Source organism: Orycteropus afer, unplaced genomic scaffold (assembly GCF_000298275.1).
Source record: "Orycteropus afer afer isolate SDZICR_OR568_19922 unplaced genomic scaffold, OryAfe1.0 scaffold00001, whole genome shotgun sequence".
Lineage (NCBI taxonomy): Eukaryota > Metazoa > Chordata > Mammalia > Tubulidentata > Orycteropodidae > Orycteropus > Orycteropus afer.
The window spans coordinates 3,469,891-3,480,537 of record NW_006921588.1 but is presented as its reverse complement, the minus strand read 5'-3'; positions in this window follow the sequence as shown (position 1 = coordinate 3,480,537).

Sequence of the window (10,647 nt, the reverse complement as noted above, 5' to 3'; positions counted from 1 at the left end):
TGGCTGCAATGATGGGCTCAAGTATAGCAGGGATTGTGGGGCTGGCACGGGATCAAGCAGTGTTTCGTTCTGCTGTGCATGGAGTCGCTATGAGTCGGAAACGACTCGACGGCACTTAACAACAACAACATATATATAGTTTTGCAATCTTGCTTTTATTTTATTCTTAAAGCGCATCTCAGTGGAGTAGTCACATTTCAAATGCTCATTTGCCACATATGATTAGTGGCTACCATATTGGAAAGCACAGAACTAGAAATAAAAATAAAAATAAATATGGAATAGTTGTACTATATTGATACACCCATACTTTTCTTCTTTTAAAAATGTTCAGAGTATCTGTGAAAAACATACACTAAAATTATACTTAATAGTGAATGGCTAACTGTTTCCTCACTAAGTTCAACAACAAGACACTAACAACTTCTATTCAATATTATATGGGAGTGTCAGAAAAGCCAACAAAATAAAAGGCATCCAAATTGGAAAGAAAGGAGTAAAACTATTTTTTTCACATAGACAATATGATCATTTATAAAGAAAGTTCAATGTAACCTACAAGAGGCTATTGGATCTAGTGAATGAGTTTAGCAAGTTTGGAAAATACAGGGTCATTATACAAAAATCAGTGGTATTTCTATAGACTAGCAATGAACAGGCTCCAGTATATTAAGGATCATGAGGCTGGCACAGGACCAGGCAGTGTTTCATTCTGTTGTACACAAGATCACTATGAGTCAGAGATAACTCGACAGCACATAACAGCATAACAACAACAGCAATGAACAATGAGAAATTGAAATTTAAAAACAATATCATTTATAAAGCACAGTGGAACTCAATGCTGCCTGGTCCTACCCCATCCCCAGGAGCAGTTGAAAGTTAGACCATTGGGATCTATAGGATTTTCATTAGCTGATTTTAGAAGTAGGCTTTTCTTCCTAGTCTGTCTTAGTTTGAAGCTCACCTGAAACCTGTTCAGCATCCTAGCAACACCATTAGTGTGCAAACAGCTAAATCCAGACTGTGGGTAAGGTAGGTCAAATGGCCCAGGCTCTTCAAAGGATAAATGGCTTGGAAAACAAAGAGTTGGAGGAGGCTGTAGATTAAAAGACACTTAGAAGATACAACAAACTTTTTATTTATTTATTTTTTTAATTTGTTGTTTGTACTTCCCATGTACCTCTCTATGTCTTTCTCATCCTCAATGCTGTCATAATAACAAACTTTTTAAATGGATAAGAATAAAGTATACATCTCCCAACATGAATTAATCTGGAGGACATTATTCTGGGTTAAATAAGTCAATCACAGAAGGGCAAATATTGTGTGAAATCAGTATTATAAAACAATCAAGAATAGATTTACACACAGAAAAAAAACATTCTTTGATGGTTACCAGGGATGGTGGGGGGTGAGGGCAAGGAGAATCACAAACTAGATAGTATACAGGTGTTAATTTGGGTGAAATGAAAGGCAATACAAAATATGGGTGAGGTCTTAGTTCTCTACTGTTACTATAACAGAAATACCACAAGTGGATGGCTTAACAAACAGAAATTCAGTCTTTTACAGTTCAGGAGACTAGAAGTCGGAATTCAAAGTGCCAGCCCCAGGGGAAACTTTCTCTGTGTCTTTTGTTCTTAGGAGGATGCCTGCACAGGAATTCTAGGTTCAAAGGACACACTCTGCTCCTGCTTCCTCTTTCTCGGTGGTAGTAAGCCCCTTTCTCCTTTTATCTCTTCTAAGGTAAAAGGTGTTGCAGGCCACACACCAGGGAAGCTCCCCTTACATCAGATCAGGGCTGTGATGGGACTAAGGGTCCTTCATCTTAATCCTTTTATACGTGATTGGCTTATCACATCAGATCACATCATCCCATATCTGTCACATTACATCATTACGTAACTTCTAAATCACTGAGACTCATAGCCTAGCCAAGTTGCCACAAGTTTTTGGGGAACACAATTCAATCCATGATAGGTGAAGTTAGCACATTACCAAGGCAAAGGAAGACACGGAGGTATGCAAGAATACAGGGCAATTACTCTGAATTCTATGACATACAATCCTGCAACAACAGTAATACAAGCTATATTTATGGATAGATTCAAAGGTAGATATATATGCTAAATATATGTGGGAGGTGGTAAGGGAGTACACCTGTAGACATATACATAGGTGGTTGTGGATATTTCTACATATGTATTTGTAGGAGCTGCATGTAAATCTGTTTAAGTAATAGAGCCTATAGGGGACACAGTTATAGAAACTTCTTAGCTATAACCAAACATTTCATGAGCTATTGGGCTTGAAGGCTAAGGACCATAGTTTTGGGGAACATCTAGGTCAATTGCCTTAACATAGTTCATAAAAATAATGTTCTACATCCTAATTTGGTGATTAGTATTTGGGGTCTTAAAAACTTGCAAGCAGCCATCTGAGATACAATTATTGCTCTCTTCCCACCTGAAGCAAAGGAGAATGAAGAAAACCAGACTCAAGGAAGCAATTAGCCCAAAGAACTAATAGCCCTCATGAACAACAGCCTCCTCTAACCTGAGACGAGAAGAACTAGATGGTACCTGGCTACCACTACTGATCACACTGACCAGGAACATATTAGAAGGTCCTGGTTAGAGTTGGATAAGAGATGAAAAGAGCAACATCTGCCCAAAAGCAAAGATAAGTTAGAGAAGAGCAGGGCAGGTGGATAAATGGAAATGGGGAACCCAGGGTAGAAATGGGGCAAAGGCTGACACATTGTGGGGATTGCAACCAATGTCACAATGCAATCTGTGTATGAACTATTGAATGGAAAACTAATTTGCTATGTACAGGGATACACATTTAGGTGATAAAATTCAAAATAATGCAAGAATGTAATAAATACTATAAAAGTGAGAATAAACTCACTGCCATTGAGTCAATTCTGACTCATAGTGACCTCTCCTTGGGTTTCCAAGGCAGTATCTCTACGGAAGTAGATTGCCCAGTCTTCCTTCCGAGGAGTGGCTGGTGAGTTTTAACAGCCAAGCTTTCTGGTTAGCAGTCAAATGCCTTAGACACTAGGCCACTAGAGCTCCTAAAAGTGAGGGGAAAACAAAACAAAACAAAACAAAAAAACCTCATTGCCAATAGAGTCAGATCCGATTCATAGCATGGAGGTGGGTTTCCGAGGCAGAATTGCTGTGAATAATGGTTATTTAATGCTGTAGAGAAGGGTTGTGATGGATGTGTTAGGGCACATGAAGGTACTTCTTGGGTGAGTGCTGAAGTTCTATTTCATGACATTTGGAGATGTCTGCCTTATATTCAGTAAGCCATACATTGTTTTGTGTGATTTTCTGTATCTGTGTTTTATTTTTACAATAAAAAGTTAAAAGAGAAGATGAAGAAAAAATTTTCCATTTTCATCTGTTTAGTTTGGGAAGACTATGCCTCAAGGAGGTCATGGTTTGACATAGAAAACTCACTTCTAGGGGACTTTGGGTTAAGTTTCCTCCAATTTATTATAACCTTTCATGAGCAGTAGTTTATTTTTAAAAAATAAGTAAACAATGATAAGCTTTGTTCCTTGCTCTCGCAGAAGTGGTGAGAACATAGAGTGATGTGTTTTCTCTTGCAAAGGCATTGCTTAATACTACTTAAAACATCTTTGTAATTTATCAGAGAATTAAATGTCTATGAATCAGTTAGGCAGCATGACAAGATACGTGATGCTGGATTGTTTATTGATGCTCTCTCTTAATTTAGATCTACCTAGATGGCATCTTTTAGACATGTGGATACTTGCACTAGGGGCACATGGAGCCGGTGTCAAGCACACTGAAGATACTCAATAAATGCTTGTTTTAGGAAATTTAAATGAATAAATTGGACAAAAGAGCATATTGAACTGCACCATCAGTACGAAACCAGCTAAGTCCAGCCACAGACTTACGTGTTGTGTGTGGATTGTGTGTAGAATTAGAGCTGGAGGAACTTCATCAGGAGTCTCCCAGAATTCAGTCTTCTATCTTAATTCCCCACATCATCCCATAGCTTTAAATAAATAATGACTTCCAAATTTATATCTGCAGCCCAGAACTCTATCGTTTACTCAAGATATATACATTCCAATTGCTTACTGAACAGCTCCACTTGGATGGCTAATAGGCATATCCAACATACTATATATTGAATTCCGATATCTACCTCCACAAATTTTCTCCATCCACCATTTTTTTTTTTCTCAATAAATGACTACTTCTTCCTTCCAGTTGTTTTTGTCTTAAATCTTGGAGTCATCTTTGATGTCTCTCTGTAGTTCACATCCTATGGCCTATCCATCAGTCAAATTATTTTGACTTTACTTTCAAAATTTATTCTGAATCTCACTATTCCTTACAACATGCACCACTGCTACTGTCGTTCAAGCTGCCACTGTTTCCCTTTTCTGTTTTTTCAAACATTTATTTTTATATACTTCCAAGCATATAAAAAAGTTGCAGAATAGTACAAAGAACCCCAATACATGCAGATCCAACAATGTTTTATATTTTGTTCCAACTGCGTTACCATTTTTCATCTTTTCTTCTCTGTCTCTCTCTGTCTTCTATCTCTGTGTCTCTCTCTTTCACACACAAACACACACACATAATTCACTACATGTATATATATGTAATGAATCTTGATTAAGGTGGTGGCTGCCTGGTTTTTCAGTGTTAAGTTATTTGAGTTATTTATGGTGAAATATTTTGTGGGGAGATGCTTTCAGACTATATAAATATCCTGTTCCTCATCAGATTTTCAACCACTAATTTTAGGTTTCATTGATGATTTTCTAGTTCCACTATTCTACCTATAATAGTTGGCATTACTCAGAAACAAGCGCTTTCCCTTCTCCTCCATTGATATCATTATTAACACACGGAATCTTATCTTTTTCATTGTGTTATGTTCTATTATAATTTTTAGATGGGAGCTCTGGTAGCATAATACCTAAGGCACTTGACCGTTAACCAGAAGGCAGGCAGTTCAAACCCACCAGCCACTCCTCAGAAGGAAGGTTGGGCGATCTAGTTCCGTAGTGATACTGCCTCAGAAACCCAAGGAGGAGTCAGGGCAAACTTGACGGCACATAACAACAACAACAACCAACAATTTTTAGATATTTGATTCTCCATTGTCCTAGATTTGGCTATTGGTAGACTTTTAAAACTGGCTCTTATATCCTTTTGACACGTCTCATATATCTTAGGGAGCTCTGGTATCATAGTGCCTAAGGCACTTGACTGCTAACCAGAGGCTGGCGGTTCAAACCCACCAGGCACTCCTCGGAAGGAAGATGGAGAAATCTACTTCCGTAGTGATACTGCCTCGGAAACCCAAGGAGGAGTTGCTATGAGTCGGGGCCAACTCGACGGCACATAACAACAACAGCAACAATATCTATCTTAGAGCACTTTTTACTTTTTGACACAAGATGTTTCAGGCTCATTTGTACTTTCCTTGCCCCAAGTCCTGGAATCAGGCATTTCTCCCAAAAAGGTCTAGTTCCTTTAAGTGAAGAATGGTATTTAGAAATCAAAATGTGGTCCTTTGGTGTTTTCATTGTTACTGAGAGCTATTGTTTCTAGGTCTTCTCAGTAGGCATAATTAGAAATCACCTATGATCTATCTATCTATCTATCTATCTATCTATCTATCTATCTATCTATCTACCTGTCTATCTGTCTACCTACCTGCCTGCCTATCTGCCTGCCTGCCTGCCTCTATATCTATTTATCTATTAGAAAAACCATAAACTTATATTGTTCCCTCCAATTCCAATCCAACACTGCAGGGTCCATTCTAGTCTTCCCCCTTTCAGTACATGAGATTGCCTTCTCTAATAGTTACAGCGACTCCCATTATCTTCAATATATATACATACTTACTCACACAGAGTGTAATTTCACGATCGCTGAGCAATATGCCTATAAAAAGAAAACTTACTATATAGTTCAATATATTTATGGCTCTTTTTTAAGGTAAAAGTTATATATAGTAAAATTATGCAATTTAATGAGCTTTGATTAATGTACATGCTTATGTAACCATCACTCAAATCAAGACAGAATATTTTCATCACTCCAGAATTTCCCAATGGCTCCTTTCAGTCAATGTTCACCTCCCCCATAAGCAAAAACTGCTAAATTCTATCACCATAAATTAGTTTTGCCTGTTCTTGAATGTCATATGAATAACATTATAAAGCTTGTATCCTTTTGTGTCAGGATTTTTTTTTCTTTTTTCTTTTGCCCAGCATAATGCTTTTGGGATGCATCCAAGTTTTGTGTTTATCAATAGTGTATTCCAGAAACTTATTCTATAACTAAGAAATTACAGGATATGGATATATATTTATCTTTTTAGGAAGCTATCAGCTTTTCCCCAATGTTTTGTAGTATTTTCATTCCCACAAGTTATATAAGAGAGTTCTAATTGCTCTGTGTCCTCACCAGCACTGCAGTGGCTTAAATTTAGTGAAATGTGTATTTCATTGTAGTTTATATTAGCATTTTTTCTGATGACAAATGCCACTGATCATTTGTTCACGTGCTTATTTTGGCTATTTGTATACCTTCATGACGATCGGATCAGATAGTTTACCTATTATTTTTATTTGTTTTGTACTCTTATTATTGATTGATAAGTGTTTTTGTTTATTCTGTATTAAACTTCTCTCTCAGACATATAAGTTCCCTGGAGATGCAGTGGTTAGATGCTTGGCTGTTAACTGAAAGGTCAGTGGCTTGAACCAGGGCTTTGAACTTGTTCATTCTGGTTCCACCCATTGCTGAGAATTTGAGTTTCAACCCAACATATATGAATCAGAAACTATGTTTCTGAAAATTGTCTTCAGCGGAAGAGAACCATTACTTGAGAGTATGCGCCCAGCCTGGCAACAGCCTTCTTTCGATGACTGACACAAGCAAGGTATAAAAAGTCCCTTGCCTCGAGGTGGGTGTGTTGGTTACCTCTGTGCCAAATACCACAAATGGGAGGGCTTTAACAAACAGGAGTTTATTCTCTTACAGACTGGAGGCTTTAAGTCTGAGTTCAAAGTGTCAGGCTTTAGAGGTTGGGTTAAAGCCCCTCAACCTTGCACTTCAGTTCTGCCCCCTGCTCTTAGCTCAATGAAGCTGGAGGCTTTTCTACACTCAGACAGCTGCTGGCTGCCAAGGCTGACAAACCCAAGGTTGACAAGTGAAAAGCCACAGTCCTAACATTACCAAACAACCTGGTAGGCCACTAATTCAAGTCCATCAAAAGTCCCAGATTGGCAGAACATGGTAGGCTGCTGAACAGTGACTTGGCTACATGCAGGGTTCAAGTGTGCCATGAGCTAGAGACCATTCCCAAAGATGCTTCTCATATACAGGAAGCAGACTACATCCCCAAAGCAGCTACTCAGCTGCTTGTGGTAGATCCCACCATGGAGTCGATTGCCAGTCTCATCATGGGGAATAATTACCACCAGCTGCTGAGCCACTCAACCAGGCCCAACCAAGTTGACCCACAACCTTAACCACCACAGAGGGATAACTCTGAAGGGCCATCCATCCCAACTTCAGAGCTCACTGTGCAATGGTTTGAGTCCTCTGTTGTAACTGCACTGTAATTCAGCCTTCCCTTTTACCCAGTGATACTCCCCTCGCTTCTCACAGGTAATGATTCTAAGACCATGTCCTAATAAAACTCCTACATGTAAATCTCAGAGTCTGTTTCCTAGGCAACCTGACCTAATATACTTCCTAAACTAATCTACAGATTTAAATGCAATTCCAGTCAAAATTCCACCAGAGTTTTATTTGTAGAAATAGACAAGTTGATTATAGGAAATGCAAATGACCTAGAAGAGCCAAAACAATCTTTAAATAGAAGAGCAAAGATAGAGAACATACAAATTTGATATCAAAACTTATAATAAAACTTCAGAAATCAAGCAGCTGTGGTACTGGCCTAAGGACAGATAAATCAGTGGAATAGAATAGAGAGTTCAAAAATGTCTATTAGTGAAGTGTGTATCTCACTGCAGTTTAACATTTTTCTGATGACAAATACTGATGATCATCTTTTTATGTGCTTATTTTCACTATTTGTATACATTTGTGATGATTTGATAAGATAGTTTACCCATTATTTTTATTGAGTTGTTTGTGCGTTTATTAGTGCGTTTATTCTATATTCAACTCCTTTGTCAGACATATAGGTAGGTGCCCTGGAGACGCAGTGGTTAGATGCTCAATATGGGAAATTGATTTTTGACATGAGAACCAAGATAGTTTAATAGAGAAAGAAAAGCCTTTTCAACACATGGTTCTGTACAACTGGAGAAATATATGGAAAAAGTGAACCTCAGCTCCCACTTTATAACACGCAAAAATACATTTGAGATGAATTACAGATCTAAATGCAAAGGCTAAAACTAGAAAGCTTCTAGCAGAAAACAAAGTGAGTATCTTTATATCCTTAGAGTAGGCAACGATTTTTTAGAGAGGACACAAAATGCACTAAACACACACACACACACACACACACAATGTGATAGAAAATAGAAAATATTTATAATTAATACATATGTCTGACCCCCAAACCCAAACTAACTGCCATCCAGTTGATTCTGCCTCAGCAACCCTACAGGAGAGAGCACAAGTGCCTGATAGGGTTTCCAAGGCTGTATGTCTTTCTGAGCTCAGAGTCCTCTTCCAAAGTCACATGTTGTTGGAAGAATTCAGTTCCTTGTGATTGCAGGACTGAGGTCCCCATTTTCTTGTTGGCCATCCTTCGAGGGCTGCTCTAAGCTCCTAGAAACTGCTTGTAATTTCTTGCCACATGACCCTCTCTCTCACAAATTGTCTTACAACATGGTTGTTTGCTTCCACAAGAGCAGCAAGAGACTATCACTTCAGCTAGCTAAGTCAGAATCTTATATATATAATGTCATCATGGGAGTTACTACTTATCACCTTTGCAATATAACAGAACCTAATTAAGGGGGTGCTTATATTCTATAGATTAGAAGTTAGATCACGGGTCCTGCTCACACACAAAGGAAGGTGATCATATGAGGGTGTAACTCATTAGTTCTTGTTAGATGGACTACTACTGATGGCAACTCTCTGTGTGTAAGAGTAGAACCGTGGCTGATTTTCATAAAGTTATTAATGACTGGTTTTTTAAAAGTAGATACTCAGGTCTTTCTTCTAAGATGCCTCTGGGTGCACTCAGACTTCCCACATTTTGGTTAGCAGCTGAGCAGGTTAACCATTTGTACCACGCAAGGACTCCAGGATAACACTCAGACTGAAAAAAACAAACTCATTGCCATTAAGTCGATCCGATTCATAGTGATCCCCACTGGGTTTCCAAGGCTGTACATCTTTACAGGAGCAGTCTGCCTCCTCATCTTTCTTCCACGGATTGGCTGCTAAGTTCGAACTACTTATGTTTTGGTTAGCAACCAAATGCCTTAACCACTACACCATCAGGTATTACTAACAGCCCCTGGAAGATCAATTTTTTTTTTTAATTTAAAGGGGAAGAATGTTTTCTTCAAATAAAATCTTATGCATATATCTCAAACAGATTAAAGCACAATTGTATTGATTGAAGTAAAGTTGGGGCTGTTTGCAAATTACAGTATATATCATCTCTTCTTAACTTGCTGAGAATTAATTATTTGGGAATGAGAGCTACAGATTATGAAAAGGAATTTGGCAAGGAAATCAAGGTTCTTGTTCACCTAGGTAACCCCAAGTATAAACTGAGGTTGGCTGCTTAGCAATATAACCCAATCCAGGACAAGCACTGCCAATATTTCCCCAAGAACTCAGCAGTAAAACAAACACAGCTAATGACTATACCTCAAGAAACTCATCTATGGAGTTATAAATGAAACATAAATGAACAAACTGCCATCAGGCCCTCCTCAGTATGTTGGGAACCCTGAGGGCAGAGGGGGCAGACTGGGTGAGGAGAATGAGATCAGCTGGCCTCCCGGACAAGTAATAAATGGGTCTGATTTCCCAACCACTGTCTGTCCTGTGCCCCCACATTGCACTGCCTTCCACAGTTCACTTTTCTCACCATTGTCTTCTGCTTTTCACCTCCTCTTTCCTCATCCCTCCTTTGGTCCTCATGCTAAAAAATTGTTTTTCCTGCATTTTGTCAAAAATGTTACTCTGCTGTCTCCCAAACTTTCATACATGTCCTTCCTGTTTATGTGTCTAAAGCAGTGGTTCTCAAATGGGGGCAATGTGGCCTCCCAGGGGACAAATGTCTGGAGACATTTATAGTTGTCACATTTGGATCTGGGTTAGCGTGTGTTACCGGCCTCTGGTAGGCAAAGACCAGGGATACCATGAAAAAGTTAGCTCCTCAACAACAAAGAATTACCTGGCACCAAATGCCAATAGTGCCAAGGATAAGAAACCCCATCTGATGCACACATTCTCAATGGAAGTAATGACTTAAATATCACAATGGTTTGTGGCTCTCCAAAGCTCAATCTGACAAAATCATTATTGTTGTTGTTGTTGTTGTTTGCCGTCGAGTCGACCCCGACTCATAGCGACCCCTCCTTGGGTTTCCGAGGCAGTATCACTACAGAAGTAGGAT